This window comes from Syzygium oleosum, unplaced genomic scaffold (assembly GCF_021117445.2).
Source record: "Syzygium oleosum isolate NSW1041296 unplaced genomic scaffold, Sole_v2.1 Sole_v2.04, whole genome shotgun sequence".
NCBI lineage: Eukaryota > Viridiplantae > Streptophyta > Magnoliopsida > Myrtales > Myrtaceae > Syzygium > Syzygium oleosum.
In genome coordinates, this window is record NW_026607488.1 from 13,851,558 (window position 1) to 13,870,171 (window position 18,614).

Here is an 18,614-nt window from a genome sequence, read left to right on the forward strand (position 1 = left end):
ACTCCTGTATTTGCACCTTTAATTCTTTCAACTTCGACAACGATATTCTATAAGGTGCCTTCGAGATTGGCTCAGTCTCAGGTGCCAACTCGATTACCAACTCTACTTCTCTTTTTAGTGTCAATCTCGGCAATTCCTGAGGAAAGGCATCGGGATAGTCGTACATCACGGCTATGTCCTCTAGCCTCGGCTCCTCAGCCGTCGAATCAACTACAGTCGCTAGAAATCCTTGACACCCTTCATTTAACAACTTAATCACTTCTAGCGACGAAATCCAAGGGATCGAGGTTCCCCCTCGATTTCCCATAAATTTGAATTTCGGATGTCCAATCGGATTAAATTGGATCACCTTGCTACTACAATCCATCACGGCCCTCTGCTTAGTCAACCAATCCATACCTACTATCACATCAAAATCATACATCGCTAGAACCGCTAAATCAATTCTCTCTTCCCTATCACCAATTACAATCTTACAGTTTGGGCACCCCAATGAGACTAAAATCTTGTCATTCAAGGGAGTAGTCACACAGAACACAACATCAAGCAATCGCGGCTCCATACCAGTCAATCTAACAAACTATTCAGACACGAACGAATATGACGCCCCCGGATCGAATAAAGCATATGCAGCATGATCACAGAGAAAAACCGTACCTGTGACCACGCTTGGCGCATTCTCAGCTTCCCTTCTAGCCATCGTATATACTCGTCCTTGAGCCGGTGGCCTATTCTGGTTCGTGGGTAAGGGCGGCGCAACTTGATTTCCAACTCGGGGCGGTGGCAGCAGCACAGACGGCCTAGCTTGTCTATTATTAGGACAGTTCCTTACTTGGTGGCCCACTTCGCCACATCTATAGCATATAATGCTCCTACTTGAAGAGGGTCCAGTCCCCTGTGTTCCACCACACGACTGACATGCCGTACCCTGATAACGATTCGGCTTTCTGATGTACCTTTTAACGGAAGGAATAAAACCCTAATTTCCCGACATCGATCTCTTCCCTAGATTACGATCGTCCTTACCCTGAGCAAATCTTGACCCAAAAGCGGTAGCCCTATCCACCAAATCACGCTCAATCGCTTGAGCTTGGTCATAGATCTCATTATAATTCCTCAAATTCAATGAAATCATTTGGCTGCGAAGGTCCGGTTTTAAACCATCCCGGAACCTCCGAGCTCTGTCCAATGGATCCTCCACCATCCTCGAGGCAAACTTAGATAATCGAGTGAACTCAGCCTCATACCGGTCCACTGTTCTCTGCCCCTGACGAAGCCTCATGAACTCCGCCAACTTCTGTTCTTGGGCACTCTCAGAGAAATACTTACCATTAAAGGTTTCCACAAACATCGCCCAAGTCTGGGCGGTACTAATCGGGAACACTCTTCCTCTGGTGGCTTTCTACCAATCGCTTGCATTTCCTTGCAACAGATACACTGCTAACGTTACTTTCTCCTCATCCGTACACCCCAATACCTCGAAGGCTTTTTCTAATTCTTCTATCCAAAGCGATGCAACCTCAAGATCGCCTCTACCATCAAACTTAGGGGGCTTTAACTTCAGAAACTGCTCGACTAGCTGATGCATTAGTCGATTCGCATTTACCTGCCCTTGTCCTTGATTTCCATTGTTGCCATTAATGGCAACAGCTACAGCGGCCTCAACCGCTTAGGCAATAGTGGCATCTCACTCCTGAGTCTGCCTGCCCACCAAAGTCCCAACTTCCTCGAGGGCCCTTAAAATTCCATCCACTCGGGGGTCTACTGCAACTCTAGCATTAACTCTGAGATCCTCTACAGCTCTAACATCAACTCTGGGGTCCTCTACAGCTTTAACTCGAGTACCATCTCGACCCCGTACTCCTCTTCCTGCACCCCTTCTTGTACCCCTTCATGTTCCTCTTCCTACACCTCTTCCTTCGCTGCTCATCGACACAATTCTATCACTCTCCTACCTGCTATAATTCCATATAGGAATTAGAGACCTAGGTCAACTATACCAGTCTAGTCCTAGGCAGTGAATTACAACAATAATCCACTTAGCAGGCAATTCACCATCACAACACAAATCACAGTCAACAAGTTTCGTGTACATACCTCAGGTCCAGACGCACCTGCACTTCAATCATTACAACACTCAATTCAATCAGCAATCACCACACAGTCTGGAAATACGCGTAGCGCTAGATACACCTATGGTTCACTAAGGTCTCCCTAGCCAACTATAGTAACCCTAGATGGCTACCCCAGGGTTCCTACTCCTTATCACTCCAGGCTTCGACCGACTTAGATCGAGCTGTCCTCGCTCTGATACCAATTCAACTAGGATGTCACGCCTCGAACCCCATTAAGCACGCGACATCCCTCTTCGGTCGAAATAGTGCGACGTCCCAGGAAACGTCGCCGACCCAAAAGAAACCCATCAGAGTTTAATCACGGCCGAAACAATGAACACCCAAACAATGATTTACCAGGGGTACTAGGGAGAACAAATTGCCAAACCACCAAATCTTATACTATACCTCAATTTAAGTACAATATCCATTTACAGTAAAAACTTATGCCACAATCGCCATTTACAAACCACAAAGCAAAATATGCACATTGAACTACTAAACTACAACCCACCGATATCACAAAAGATTAGTAGCCTGGGTAACGCTACACCAAAATAGGACACTTCCAGACTCTTCCTCAGCTCCAAAACTAATCCTTATGCCCTCTGCTGGCATCCACTCTGACTCACTCTCTTCGGAATCCTCGTCCGAATCTTCATCAGGCAGAGGCTCATCCGACGACTCCGAATCGGCCTCAATCTCGATCGGGAACTCTACCACATCATGATTAGTATGCATAACAATCCCAAAACACTACAGCGGCAGCGACGGAAGGTTCATGGCTTGGGTGGGTGCTCTGAAATGGTTTGGTTGGTACAACCATGAGACACTTCTCAATAAGTACACAACCTAAACCTTACCTAGGCTACCACGTATTCCAGACAAGTCCAGACACCACATCGAGCCACACACAAACAACGTCCACGCAATCGTACTTACCTGATTCTCAATACACGCAACCTGCACGTTAGTCTTACAATAGCACTATTCCACTCACATGCATGTTCTAATGACATTTCATGCATTTGTTCCCGTTTCATCGCATCTTTTCCACCTTACTCGCCAGTGACCCACGTAATGGTATCGCCTCAGGTTCACTGCGATCATCTCATATACACAACACTCTTGGGTCCGCATAATGGTACCGCCTCAGGCCATGTATCTTGCCGGCGTAATGGTACCGCCTCAGGCTCAACATCCGTTCTCCTAGTGCACAACCCGCGTAATGGTACCGCCTCAGGTTGGCCATATTCCCAGTACTTCTCGGCCCGCGTTACAGTACACGCTCAGGCCATGTCTCTCGCCCGCGTTGCAGTACACGCCTCAGGCTCAACATCTACCACCTACGGCACAACCCGCATTGAAGTACACGCCTCGGGTTGGCAGTCTTCCGGCAAAACCGGGCATCGTCCCGCGTAGTCGTACCGCCTCAGGACGGATCAATTCTCCGCCTAATGATACCGCCTCAGGGATTTCCATTATCACACGTACCGAACCACACACGCTTTCTCACTCATTCACATGCTCAACACTCACATGCCAACATATTGGCCATTCACATTGGCCCGTGCACACATCAAACCACGCATTTCTCATGCTCAATAAGCATCCAGCACGGCCAATTGCAATCAATTCGATTAGGCCCGAGCGTGCACATAACAAAGCACATTTCAATCCATCAAATCACGGTACAATAAACACACAAGGCCACTCACGGGCCCACAAACACAGCCACGTTCATAGGCATAAATTCGACATTTCCGAGCATATGAAACACCACAATTCAGCCACACTACCACACACCAAACCGACACCATTTGTCCTTAAATCGAGCCCTAAGCTCGTCAATTCCATCCCACAACGTCTGAGGCTCTATTCAGTCTCACTCCAGCCTCGAAACATCCTCATTTCATCCTCAAATCAACTCATATCACACACATTCAAGCATAAATTCCAGTCACGAGGGCAGCAACTATTCAACCTCGACACCCCCACCATTCCGCTCATAAAAATGAACATCCATAGAATCAGGGTAAATCTGGGCAGATTACACAGTGACCGAAATCCCATCAAAATAAATAGTAAACGAACTTCAAAAATTATAAATTTTGGATATATCATAAAAAACATCTTGATAAACATTTCTTATGAAGAAAACGAAATCCGGTTCAATCTGCAACCATGCCTTTTTGTCCCTCGAAATCAGACCAGAATCAGTTCGCTTTAACAGACTATTTTGTCCTCAAAATACATTTCTTTCAACACCCAAATCACCTTGAAAAGCTTTCAAATTTTTATATGTCATAGAAATGAAAGTCGTCAACAAATTTTGTGAAGGAAGTTTATTGAAAATAGAACTGGAAAATTTTATAAAAATTCGCAAGACAAGATGGTCGGGATGAACAGTGTTCCGGGCAGTTTTAATATGGTCTGAAAATGGGTTTTCGTGCGACCCAAATGGCCTACAAAAATTCCAAATTTAAAATATGTTATACTTCAAGATGTTGGGAGAAACTTTGATGAAGAAAACTTCGTCAAATTCGGCCCACACAATTCCCCACAAAAATAGCAAACCGGATGGCTACAGTAACCGCGAATCCGAGAATCACACCAAACCTCAAGGATTCAAACCCGAATTGATTTATACCGAATTTCAACCGCCAAAACTCATTCCCAGATGTCTAATCCAACATGCAACAGCCACTAACAGCCATGACCAGCCACCAACAATCACGATCAACACCCTAATCCACCCCTAAACTACCCTAAACTGCGTCTAAACGAGTCCAATAATACCCGATGTCCTAGGCAAGGGTTAGATTGCGACTTACCGGACTCTAGACTATCTCGGCTGAGTGGGAAAACAGGCGGCGATTGGCGGTCCGTGCGGCGGCGGCGATCGGCGCGGCGGCTTGGCGGCTAGCGGCGGCAACGGCGCAGTGGACGGCGGCGTACGGCCAAGGGGGACGATCGGCCAGGGAGATGGGGAGAGAGAGAGCTCACGGTAAGGGAGTGGGAGGGGCTGCCAAAGGGAGAAGAAAGATAATGAGGAGAGAAAGAGAGAAATTTGGACTTAAAAGTCCAATTTTGACCACTCTATGGCAAATTACCATCTTGCCCCTCTCTAATCTTTTTAATCAACGGCCGAGATTCGATCTTATCTTGAAATCGACGGCCGAGATCGAATCTTTTCCAAAATATCCAAGGGCAATTTGGGAATTTCATAAAATTCCAAGGGTGATAATTGTCCATTTCTAAAGTTAGGGCAAAATGACCAAAATGCCCTTCTTCTTTAACACTTGTCCTTAATAAACTCTTGAGGGTAAAACGGTCATTTTCCATCCTTCGCCGAAATTTAATTTTTCTGAAGGATCCGGGAAAATCCAAGACTGAACATGCTAATAACAACGTCGTCCAAATGTCCTGTCGTGACTTCCTAAATTTTCAATGCCCAAATTGGTCTCTAATTTAATAATTGAATTTTAATTAACGTAACTTGAGCGTGTCTCAGACTAACGGGCGGCTTTTGGGGAAATTCACATATTCGACCCGTGACTGATACTAAATCAAGTCACGTGCAAGTTCGTTCGGATCGTGACGACCTCGGTTGTCAATGTAATCGCGAGGATCGATCGCTAGTTCCGACGGCGCAATCGTTCGGTATAGGTTCTGGATCGTTCGTCAACTCACCTCGTGGTCAAACGGAATCACCCGCGATCCACTCGTATGACAATGATGAACAGGCCAATAACTATCCTCAGATCGGCCTACATTGGCTCAAAATGTCACCTCGACGATTCTATGGTCGAAAGTCAGTTCACGACCGAATTTCTTTAGTCGCACGAATTTAAATCCCTAATTAGCCCTTCCCTAACGGTTAGTATCCCAGGAATGGCCAGTTCCGAGCGAGACCTAGCTACAAGTACGTTCATAAAACCACTCATTTCATAAATCCCAAATGGGCAATTTCAGGATGTCACAGGGACTATTGTGCTCTATAAGTTGACAACAACATTTCAATGATCATTTTGAGGCTGATCCGGTTTTCACTTAATTAATAGATGTATTATCAAAACCTGAACAACAAAGAAGCATGTAATTACTAATTTTCCGTGGTAATACGAATGCAATTGCAGCCATTAGATGTGATTTAAGGATTTCGACAATTTAAAGAATAACAATCTTTACTTTTATTGAGATATCGAGAGAAATAGAGTGTCCAAATCAAGCATATCAACGTTAGTCCATTATCGTCACAGCAGCTTGTTAAATCCACGATAACGATTTGAGGGGGCTGTGGAGAAAACCAAAAGAATTGGTTTGATCCTTCCACTGCAAACTTTGTGGTGGCTATGGAGGCCAATATAAATCTGAAGCTTATAGCAAGTGCGGTAGGTCTAAGAAATGAATATTCAATTTGGTTCGGAACCTACCCATCATGATTAGAACCGAAAACCTTCCTGTAGACCTTGGAACCAACCCTAGAACCGAATTTTTTTGTTCGGTTCGATTCTAGGGTCTATTGGGAAATCGGTCAATCCTTTTTTTTATTCCTTGAAAGGACTAACTTTTCTGGTTAGTTTACAACAGGACAAAATGGCAAGAAGTAAAACATTCTCTTATTAAAACCGAGACTAATAGCAGTCACAGGAGAGCAACAACAACGATGAGAAGTAATATATTGGTACAAAACAAATAGAAATATAAAACAATAGAGAACTGTCCAGCTCACCCCTTTGTCAAGCAGAATGGAAGTTAAAGCAACAACAGATATTCCCATCCACCAAGAACAACAATCCAAAAAAGATGAATACAGAAAATAAAATGAACAATAAAAAGTCCAAAACACGTAACATAAAATATGAATTATAGAAAATTAAACATTGCCGTCACTAAATTGAAACTGATTAGAATCAAGAAAAGGAAAAAAAAAGAATTACCGAACCAGATATCACGAGAGAGCAATGAGAATAGTATTATCTTCTTTTTCTAACAAACCAAAAGTCAACTATACACTACCGTCATTGATTATAGATTACGAATTGATGCATTATTAATCAAATAAAATAATAAGTAAATACATTATTAAAGTTAGCAAATTTAATATACTTGTGCTTTAATTTACACGAGTTGTCATGCAAGAGCTAAGAGCATGTGCGGTTATTTTTCATTCCCTATGCGTCGTCGGAATGACTTAAATAAGAAGATTATTAACTTTAATTGGATGGAGAAATAGAATAATATTATCTTCTTTTTCTACCACTAGATAGATTCTTTTCTAGAAAGTAAATACTGAATCGGCATTTTGCTATTCTTCCAAATACTAAAGATTAACATTTATTCAAAATCTAAATAAAAAAAAACTGAAAGAGCCAGAAGTCAGTTATTGCACCGTAGGGTCGATTAAGAAATTTCACTAAATGCAATATTTAATAAAAACTGGGATTTAAAAAAAAACCTTTTTGTCCTTATTTCTGTGATCAATTTTACGTATGTCTTTAAATCTAAATTCCATTACAAGAATTAATACGTAGGTTGGGGCTAAATATGAAATGTAAATGAGACAAAATCTACTTTTGACTTAATATATTAGATGCAATTAACTCTTAAAAATGTGAAGTCATATTTTAAATTATAGAATTGAAGCTAATATGATCTACATGAAATAGCTATTCATTAGTCAACCCCAAGGACTGAAGGTGTGGCTGGAGAACAAATGTGTAACTAGAGTAACGGATGCCTATTTCTCTAAAATTACTACAAAAGGGGCACATGCACAGCGAAAACAATGAAATTAATAAAATACGAAATAACATGTTAAGATTTTAATCTATTTTCCGTATATAATTTATGTTGTCGATAAAAAAAAGATGAATGATTTATGACATCTTTGATAAATATTTCAAATTCGAATACTTGCATCTATCTTGGTTATTTTATTATATAGTTTTTTTCATCTATAATTATGGGAAAAATTTCAAATAAGGCCCAAAGTGGATGAGTTTTCTCGAAAAAGGGCCCGAGATTAACGTTGTCTCAAATAAAGGTCTCAAATGTCCATTTAGTTTCAAATAAGGGACTAAACTTGCCGACTGATCAAATCTTTGCTAGCTAGCGAGTAAATGCTCATTCACCCATGTTTCTTTCCAGATTCGGCCATCGTCCATTGCTGTTGGCCCGTATTTAGACGTCTTCTTGGCAGGCTCTTCAGATCTGGCCATCAATGGCCACGAGCACCAAACGAGCCTTTGTTGCATGTGGCCATGGTTGTCGCGACCTACCCATCTCGATCGATTAGGCTAAGAGGTATTTATCGAAGGATGTGAAAGTTAATTGATTCGTTTGAAGGACAAACCAAATAGTTCATTAATCCAAGGACTGAGGCACTCCCAAGCCTCATATCTCGCGCGACGAGAATTGTTTAATTTACACATTCGATTGGAGTTGCCACTAGCCATAATCAAGGGTTAGTTAAAAACCCTAATCAAGACGTGGGAGTCTCGTCTCGATATGCGTGAAAATCAGAAATTCTAAAGATCGGAGACTTGATTACACTAGCGATCTAACTAGTGCCCTTTCAGTACCTAAACTTGAATGTTCGCAAACCAACGTACCGGGCAGCCTATCGAAAAAGCTAAGATTCCACCTAACCATGCAAAAAATAGAAAATAACAACCAATGTATTAAAGGTGCACAACCAAATAATCATAAAGAAAATAAATAACTAGTGACTTAGCATTGTCTCTAAAAAGAAAAGGCAATGAAAAGCCCTAAAGTAAAGCCCTAATGGCTTGTCCGATTTTTGGGCAAATTTTTTAAAGGGGTTTTCTCAATTTTTTATAAATTTTAAACTAAGTATAGAATGAATTTAAACACTAATATCTAGTTAAATTAAGCCCAAAAAGTGATTTCTGAACATTTCCTAATTTTCTGGATTTTTTGGAATTTTTCTGACTTTTTTTTATTTTTTTGATTTTTTAATATTTTTTGATTTTTAATTTTAATATTTTTTATGTTTTTCAGAATATTTAATATTTTTTTGGATTTTTAAACATTTTCGAATTTTTTGGAATTTTTAATATTTTTTAACATTTTTAATATTTTTTAATATTTTAATATTTTTAGGCTCCGTTCGTTTTGCGGAAAATATTCTCCTTTTGGAAAATATTTTCCCGGAAGTCATTTTCCTGGAAAATATTTTCCCGGAACATAATTTTCCAGTGTTCGGTGACCAATATGAAAAAATTTCGGAAAATATTTTTCGCCGGTGGCGATGGCCGATGGCGGGCGGGCGGCGGCTAGCTTCCGGCGGCGGGCGGGCGGCGTCCGCGTCCGCGTCCGGCGTCCGCGTCCCGGCCGGCGTCCGGCGTCCGGCGGCCAGCGGCAGCGTCCGGCAGCGCGGTGGCGTCCGGCAGCAGCGGCAAAGCGGCCAGCAGCGTCCAGCCGACCGCAGCGGCGGCGAGCGTGCGGCGGCGGCGGCGGCGACCGGCTGCAGCGACCGGTGGCAGCAGCGGCGGCCGGTGACCGGCGGCCGCGGTGGCGGCAGCGATCAGCGTCGGCGTCCGACGGAGGCCGGCGGCCGCCGCAGCCGGCGGCGATCGGCGTCAGCGTCCGACGCAGGCCGGCAGCGCGGCTTCGGTGTCCGACGGAGGCCGGCGGCGGCGGCGTCCGGCGGCCAGCGGCGGCGGCGACCTTAGTGAAGAAGAAGAAGAAACTCCGGAAAATGATTTCCGCTTTTGAAGAAGCGGAAGTCATTTTCCATAGACTTAGGCTATTTTGTGAGGGGGGGAAGGAAAATATTTTACCACGAAAAACGATTTCCGCCCCCCGAACACCGGAAAATCCGGAAAATATTTTCCGGGAGAATATTTTCCGCCAAACGAACGGAGCCTTATTGACAAAATAAGAATTCTGGACCGGGTCCCCTGACCCGATCCGCCCAACTACCTGACCCCGCTCTCTGACCCACCAGGGACCCCCCTTTTTTTTGTCTCTTTTCTGATTTTCTTTATCTTTTTTGATTTTCCCTCTTTTCTTTTTTCTTTTTCTTTTCTCTTTTCTGGTCTCTTTCCCCACGAGCATTTCCTTCCCAGAACGTGATCATAGCGAGAAAATATTCAATGATTGCTTCTCACGACATCATCATCCTACATGGAGTGCATTTTTTTGCTTTTAGCTAATCACCACTTGACACATGTGTTCTGACGTGGAATCACAAAAAAATGAAAATCTGCTCAAATCAAGTCTTTCTCTCTATTCATCCTCCTCTAGCTAGAGTCGCCTCCGAGCTTGACCTCTGCGCGTCCGCCGCCGACGCCCATCCAGGCCAACACTGTTGCGCGTCCAAACCAGACCACCCCCTTTGTCAGCTTCGTCTTCGCCGGAAGGGGTCCTCCGTCTTCGTCTTCTTTATGGTCATCTTTACACATTTTTGGCCTTGAGCAAATGGCCAAAAATCTGGAAAAAATAGAAGTCTCTCGAAGAAAAAAAATCTGGGCAAAAATCTTTGAGACAAGGAAGGGGCAGTGGGTCTTTAGGCTTTTGTCTTTTTAGCCAAAAGATCCGAGATTTGGAGGAGTTTACAAAGCAACGTGGGTAAAATATCAGTGGGTCTCTTGTCTTGTCCTTTTGGCCAAATGTAGAAGACATGGCCGCAAACAATTCGAGTTTGGGGAAATCTGTGGAAGCTCGGGAAGAAAAAGGAAACCCAGAAACTTGAATGCTAAAGGTCTCCTTTTTTTCATTGAAGTTTAGCAGGATCAAACACACGAATAATAACTCAAGGAAATAACGTGGTTCAGCAATATGCCTACATCCACTGACAAAAAACTCCCCCTCTCTTCATTTTTCATAGAGAGTAGGTCTGCCATTATTCATCATATATACAGCATACGGTTGCTTACAGCAAGGCAACAGGCAACCATTTTACATAAGGAAGGAAACACCAGAAATCGGAAACAAGAATGACATAATAGCAAAAATATCTCCTTTCCAAGAATAGGAGACAAAAATCTTGCCAACACTCCCCCTCAAGTTGGGGCGAAGACTTCGTTGGAAGTCAACTTGTCCACCACAGTTTGGAAAACTCCTTTGATAACGCTTTGGTGAAGACATCCGCAAGCTGATCATCACTACGAATGTACGAAGTCTCAATTGTTTGATCCTGAACCTTCTCTCTCACAAAGTGACAATCCACTTCTATGTGTTTGGTTCTCTTATGAAAGACCGGATTTGAAGCAATGTGAGTTGCAGCTTGATTATCACAAAACAGCTTTGTAGGGTAGCTGTAGACTTACATCCCAATTCTTGAAGTAAAAAACGCAGCCACACAATTTCACTAGTAGTGGTGGCCATAGCGCGATACTCGGGTTCTGCACTTGAACGTGCAACAACCGTTTGTTTTTTGCTCTTCCAAGTGACAACATTACCACCAACAAACGTACAGAAACGAGTTGTGGATTTTCTATTTACCAGACTTCTAGCCCAATCTGCATCAGTGTAACCCTTTGTGACATTCTGAATTTCGCATGCGACGTCAGATCATCATCTTAGTCATTAGACACAATCATCTGACGACAACTTACATACAAGTTTGTAATTCACATGTGACATTCTGAATTTTGATCCACTTTTGAGATAAATAAAATATGTACATTCTTCAATGCATTTATAGTTAAATCTCACCCGGAACCGATCATTCTCGGGATACTAACCTTTAGGGAATGTCTACCTAGGGAAATGTACGTGGACCTAAGAACTCGACCATGAGTTGACTTTCGGTGACGATCGAGGTCGCCATGACTTGAGTAACCGCAGGTCGATACGCGTAAATCCTAAAAAGCCGCCCGTTAGTCAGAGATACACTAAAGTCGCATTTGAGTGAAAGTGGCCGTTATTTGAATCTGAACTTGGATGTCGAATTTCTCGAAGTGTCACGACTAATTTATTTGGATGACGTCGTATAAGCGTGGCCAACCTCAAGGTTTATTAGGCAAAAGGACACTATAAGTGCCATAACTTGTGTACGGAGATCACTTTGGTGCCATAACTTTTTTTCGGATCACTTTGGTGACAAGTCGGAGGAAAAACGATCACTTAAGTGTCATAAGTTTTTTTTGGATCACTTCAGTGCTAAAATTTTTGAAAAACGATCACTTAAGTGCTAAAATTTGTTAAAAACGATCATTTAAGTGCTAAAATTTTTGAAAAACGATCACTTAAGCGCCAATCTCCGGCGAGCCACGTCAGCATTAGAAATTAATAAAAAAAAATGACACGTCGGATTTCCGGCGAAAAATTGTGTACGGCACCGGAGTTGGCACTTACGTGATCGTTTTTAAAGAATTTTAGCACTAAAGTGATCCAAAAAAAACTTATGGCACCAAAGTGAGCACCGTACACAAGTTATAGCACTTGTAGTGTTCTTTTGCCAGGTTTATTAGATTTGTCGGAAATTTGGAATTTGGACCGGGAGTGGAAAATGACCATTTTACCCTTGGAATATTTGAATTCCTTTGAAGGGTTGAAGGGTAAATTGGAAATTGGCATTTTCCCTCCATGGCCAAAGCTAGAGGACCATTGTGCCCCTCCCTCCTTGCATATTTCTTTTTCTTGCCATTATTATTTTGGATAATTGGTTGGGAGGAATTTTGTGAGCCCTTGGATCTTGACTTGGGGAAGGGGATGGAATGTGAGCTCTTGGATTTGTGAGTAGGAGTGGGTGATAGGGTTTTTAGTGGGATTAGTAGAGAAAAATCTAATGAAGTCTCTCTCTCTCATTCATTCTCTCTCTCTCTCTTCTTCTTCTTCTTCTTTTCCTTCTGCTTCTTCCTTCTGCTGCTGCTTCCTGCGTTGGCTTCTTCTGCTTCTAGCTTCTGCTGCTGCTTCTTCCATTGGCTTCTGCTCTGCTGCTGCTGTTCTAGGCCTGGTGCTGCCCTCCTTGCTTGGATTTGCTTAGGTTTTTCCCTAGTAAGTGGCATTCTAAACCTTGTTTAAGCTAAGGGGTTACCAATGGGCTTATTAGGGGTTGATTAGTAGCTGTGGTTAGTTGGTTTAAGGGCTAGACAAGTAGATTTGCTTGTTGGTTGTGTTCCCGGATTTTGTTACTGCTGTGTCGCCAAGTTTTACTATTTTTTTTTAGACCTGTGTGGGCCGAATCTTGGGTAATGTCCTTCATGAAAGTTGTTCAAAACATCTTGAAGTATAACATAATTTAATTTGGGAATTGTTGGAAGTCATTTGAGGCCATTCGGAAGTCCATCTTTGGACCGAAATAAGTCTGCTGGAAACACTGTTCCTCCGACCTTCGGGTATGTTCAAATTTTTATAAATTTTTCCAGACCTATTTTCAAAATACTTCCTTAACAAAATTTGTTGGGGACATTTGTGGGTATAACATATAAAAATTTCAAAGCTTTCTAAGGAGATTTGGTTACTTCTTGAAATGCATTTTGAAAGCCGGATGGCCAGTCCGAATGAAATATTTTATGTCCGATTTTGGATGATAAAAAGAGGTGGTTCTAGACAGAACTGGGTTTTGTGTTCTCATAAAAAATGTTCAGCAAGATGTCTTCTAGGACATATCCAAAATTCATAATTTTTGGAGTTGAATTACTATTTATTTTAAAAGGAATCCCAGAACTGTGCGTTGACCCAGAATTGCTCCAAATCTGTGTATTCGGTTTTCCCTTGTTTCTTGTGGCTGAGTTGAATGTTGGGATGTGTGGATTTATGCCATTGAGTGTATAGTTTGAATTGTGGATTGAAAGGTGTTGGAATGATTGGGTGATATGGTTGAGTTACATTGCTGCCCTTGTGAATGGATTGGTTGGGCTGAGTTGTTGATTTGGAATTGAGCATGTTTGTGTGTGATTAGGGCATGTGGATGTTGTGTGAAGGGAATGAGATATGTATCGCGTATGATCGATAGGCCCTGAGGCGTGTTGACGCGGGGAAATGCATGAAATTGAATGAGGATGTACGTTTGGTTCTATAATCCCTGAGGCGTGTTTATGCGGGAAAAGGCATGAAATTGAATGAGGATGTCGTTTGATCCTATAATCCCTGAGGCGTGTTGAAGTGGGGAAATGCATGAAATTGAATGAGGAGGTACGTTTGATCCTATAATCCTTGAGGCGTGTTGACGCGGGGAAAGGTATGAAATTGAATGAGGATGTACGTTTGGTTCTATAATCCCTGAGGCGTGTTTACGAGGGAAAGGCATGAAATTGAATGAGGATGTTTCTTTCAATGGCTACAATTTCTTCATCCATCGCATTCTGCCAACTTGATTGTTTTACAGCGACGTTGAAAGTTGTAGGATCACATTCGGAAAATAGAGCAAAATGTGTAAGTGGGTCATTAGATTGATCAATTTCAGTTACCTAATAATTAGTCATCCATGTGGGCCTCCTTCTAACACGTTGTGGCCGTTATTCAGCTACAAGTGGACTTTGAGCATCTTTTGGGAAAGTTTGAGTGATTGTTGTTTGCTGCATATGCTCCATAGGTTGCTGTCTTTCCTCATCATTATTGAAGTTTGCTGGAATATGGTCTCCAACACTATTCTTGCTCCATGGCCAAGTTCAATCTTAATCAAAGACTACATCACGACTGATAATGATTTTCTTGGTGATAAGATCATAAACCTTATAAGCCTTTTATTGATCACTAATGCCAAGAAAGATGCATTTTTCTCCCCTGTCATCTAGCTTTTTCCTCTTCTAGTTTGGAACATAGGCATAAGCAACACACCCAAAAATTTTGAAATGGTATACTACTGGTCTTCGGCTGCTCCATGCTTCTTCTGGTGTCGTATTTTGAACATCAAGAATGGGACTTCTGTTCAAAATATGAATGCTCCAATTGAATGCTATGGACCAAAAGCTTTTCGGAATGCCACTTATTGTCAAAAGGCATTGTACCATATTCAAAATAGTGCAATTCTTCCTTTCACAAATACCATTTTGTTGTGGCATATAGACTGCTATAAGTTGCCGCTTGATTCCATGCATCTCACAAAAATTTACAAATTCATGTGAGTTGTATTCTCCACCACGATTAGTGCGAAAAACTTTTATTGGGTTGCCAATTTTTTTTTTCAGCAAGTGCTTTATAGCTTTTAAAGGCTACAAAAGCTTCAGATTTTTTCCTGCAAAAAATAAATCCAAATTTTTCGGCTATAGTTATCAATGAAGGTAATTATGTATCTTTTAACTCCATTAGAAGATTGATTTATTGGCCTGCAGATGTTCGAATGAACGAGCTCCAATGTCCTCCTTGCTCTCCATGACTTTCCTTGTGGAAATTGACTACGGTGTTGTTTACTAACAACACATTCTTCACAAATTTGAGAAGGAGCTATAATTTGAGGAAGACACGTCATCATGTTCTTTTGATGTAGTGTTCTTAACCCACCAAAATTGAGATATCCATAACGAAAATGCCATAACCAAGCCACATCTTTTGATCTCATAGAGAAGCATGAATAGGTAGTATTGTGGAGATACAGCGGAAACATTCGTTTCTCCGTCATACGGACTTGGGCAATTAAGCCCAATTTTTCATCTTGTATTATGCAAATGCCACCTTTAATAGAGATTTCATATCCCTTCTCTTGTAGTTGGCCAGCACTCAGCAAATTGGTCTTTAACTCAAGGACATAAAAAACATTTGAGATGGTCTGCATAGAATTTCCCTTCATGCGAATTGTGACCTTCCCTTTTCCTATAAAAAAAATAGTGGAATTATCTCCAAACTTCACAGTGTTGTGGAAAGATTCATCCAAATCAAAGAACACCTTTTTTATCTCCATTCATGTGGTTACTACAGCCATTGTCTAAATACCACATGTTTGGTTGAGTTTCTTCCTTCACGTGACACACCATCAATAGAGACACTTCTTCTTCTTTTTCTGCAATGTTAGTTCTTTCTCCACTTTGTCTATTCAAATTAGTTCGACATTCTGATCTATAATGGCCATACCTATGACATTTGAAACACCCTACATTAGATTTGTCTGCTAACTTTGGTCCCTAACCAGTTGAATGCCAACCTCCACGACCTCTTCCTTTCCCTTGAGGATTATGAAACTGATTATTGTCAGATTTTTTATTCGAGCTACAGTAATCATTGTTTCTTTTGCCTTTGCCTCTTCCATGCTCACCCACCATCTATCTTTATTTGCTTTAGCTGATGATGAAAAGTGGTTTTCAGTTGAAGCCGCTTGCTCCTTCATCTCTTGCTATTAAAATTTTTGTTCATGAACTAATAAGGATCCCTGCAATTCATCAATTGAAAGTTCTTCGATATCCTTGGCTTCCTTTATGGAACAGACAACAAAGTTGAATTTTGGTATCAAGGATTAAAGAATTTTCTCAATTATGGTGACGTCATCCGTCTTGTCGCCATGAATCCGCATCTTGTTGACAATTGCCATTGTTTGGGAAAAATAGTCTGTGACCGACCCTCTCGATTTCATTCGTAGGATTTCAAACTACAAACGAAGTGTTTGAAGCTGCTGCCTCTTTAATCTTGTTTTTTTTTTTTTGGGTCTAAACTTTGCTCTTGTTGTTCCTTGATATTTCTTCTTCATGGAGTTCCAAATTTGCTTGGAGGTATCCTTGCAAAGAATTGTTTCCAAGATTGATCTCTCAATAGCTTGAAAATATCATTTTTGGCCTTGAGATCTTTCAACTTGATTGCATCCAGATATGCTAGTTGTGTTACCGACAACATAGCTCCTTCCTCTGGTTCTGCAAGTCCAATGGTAACTACTTGCCAATACTCCTTGGACCTAAGGAAATTTTCCATCAGCATGCTCCAATGGTCATAATGACCATCAAAACGCGGGATAGCTGGTTGCACAAATGTTTCCAAGGCCTTCGATTTCAACTGCTGCTGCAAGAGTAAAAATGGAATAGAGCTACTACTGTATTCTCACGGACTCTCTTTCTTTTTTGCTCTCAACCTTTTGTGGCTCACATTTTCTCACGTGTTTGAACTCTCAACACTCTCAACTAAAGGCTCTGATACCACTGATGCAATAAGAGGCACTGAAGCGAATAAAGAAAGAGACTCAGAGGAAAGTGCTTCAGTGATTGCATTAATCTGATACAAACGGGATAACTACAAGAAAGCAACAAAAGAAACCCAGTCCTATAATCTAAGACCGTAACAATAAAATTCTAACAAACTATACAACTTTGACTGATTCTAAAGAAAACTACATGGACTGATTCTAGCCAATAGATTCTGCCTTGACCACCGAAACCCTAGCCCTCCACCGAGCTCTGCTGTACTTGATGGAAAAAGTAGATCTCCTCCGGCTAATAGATACGGAGGTTCTGCTAGAGAAACTGCAGATGTGTTGCAGATTTTTTCTTGGGCAAAGAAGAAAATCCATGGGCCTTGTCTCCAATTGTGAACGATTGCAAGCTGATGTGGGCCAAGTTGAGATCCGTTAAAGCCACTCATTGCTCTCGTGAAGCCAATTCTACTGCCGATTTGGTTGCTAAAGCCTACCATCGAAATGCTCTTCCTCCTGACGGGATGACTAACCCCCTGGGGCTTTTGTGGAATATTTAATGTTCAGAAGCTGTTATATTTGATTCCGGGTTTTTTCGTAAATAAATGAAAGGCTTTATTTCGACAAAAAAAGTGGCGATTTAAATGAAGAAACTTATATTTCAAGAGGAAGGCTATATAGAAATTGGTCAAGAAGATAAAGTTTGTAAATTGAATTACTCTTTGTAAAGAATTCTCCCGTGTGTCGCTTCCTTTATCTATATATCCAAAGGCATCTTCTAGAAAAAACACAAACTAAGAGATCACCACTAACATTACTCTATCCTTTGTTCCTTCTTCTCCTCTTCGTCTCTTTCATGCTTTTCGTGTATTGGCTATCACTTCTAAGCTTGAATCGTGTTCATTTTTGCTTGCTACATAGACTAAGTGAGGAAGATTAGGGTCTGGGCATTGTATCAGGGGACAAGATATCCATTGGAGCCGACTCTACTGGATCACAAATCCTATCGAGAAAATCATTGTCTTTTAAGACAGTATTATTGATAAATCTAGTTCTAAATTTTCATCTAATTTTTTTGAATCCCCATAACACATATTTGGTTCATCTATTTGGCCACTAGTTGGTAGCTTAGGTTGGCTTATCTATATTAAGTGGGCTTTCTCATCATAAAAATACGGAACCAGGTACGTCTTACGATGTTGTTTGCTCAAAAGAATATGATTGAAATTCGAAGCAACATTCTAAATTGCACGATTTTGAATTTGTAAAATTGCATATGAAATTTGCTTTTTTTTTGTTTTATCACTTTGTGTTGATTCTGTAGACACAAAAATAAAGGCTTTCTTAGGTGGCAGCGGGGGTCGTTGCTGTCGTTGATGACACAAATTTGACACTACCAACTGAACAGTTAAAGATTCCATCACATAAACTTTGCCCACGACATCAACCGTACCTTATTTTTTAGGACAAGA

General features: G+C 41.4%; 1 pseudogene; it reads left to right on the forward strand.

Annotated features, from left to right (window-relative positions):
- The first annotated feature begins 9,397 nt into the window (after positions 1 to 9,397).
- The window catches only part of LOC115664370 (disease resistance protein L6-like), a 51,636-nt pseudogene continuing 42,419 nt past the window's right edge, over positions 9,398 to 18,614 (forward strand).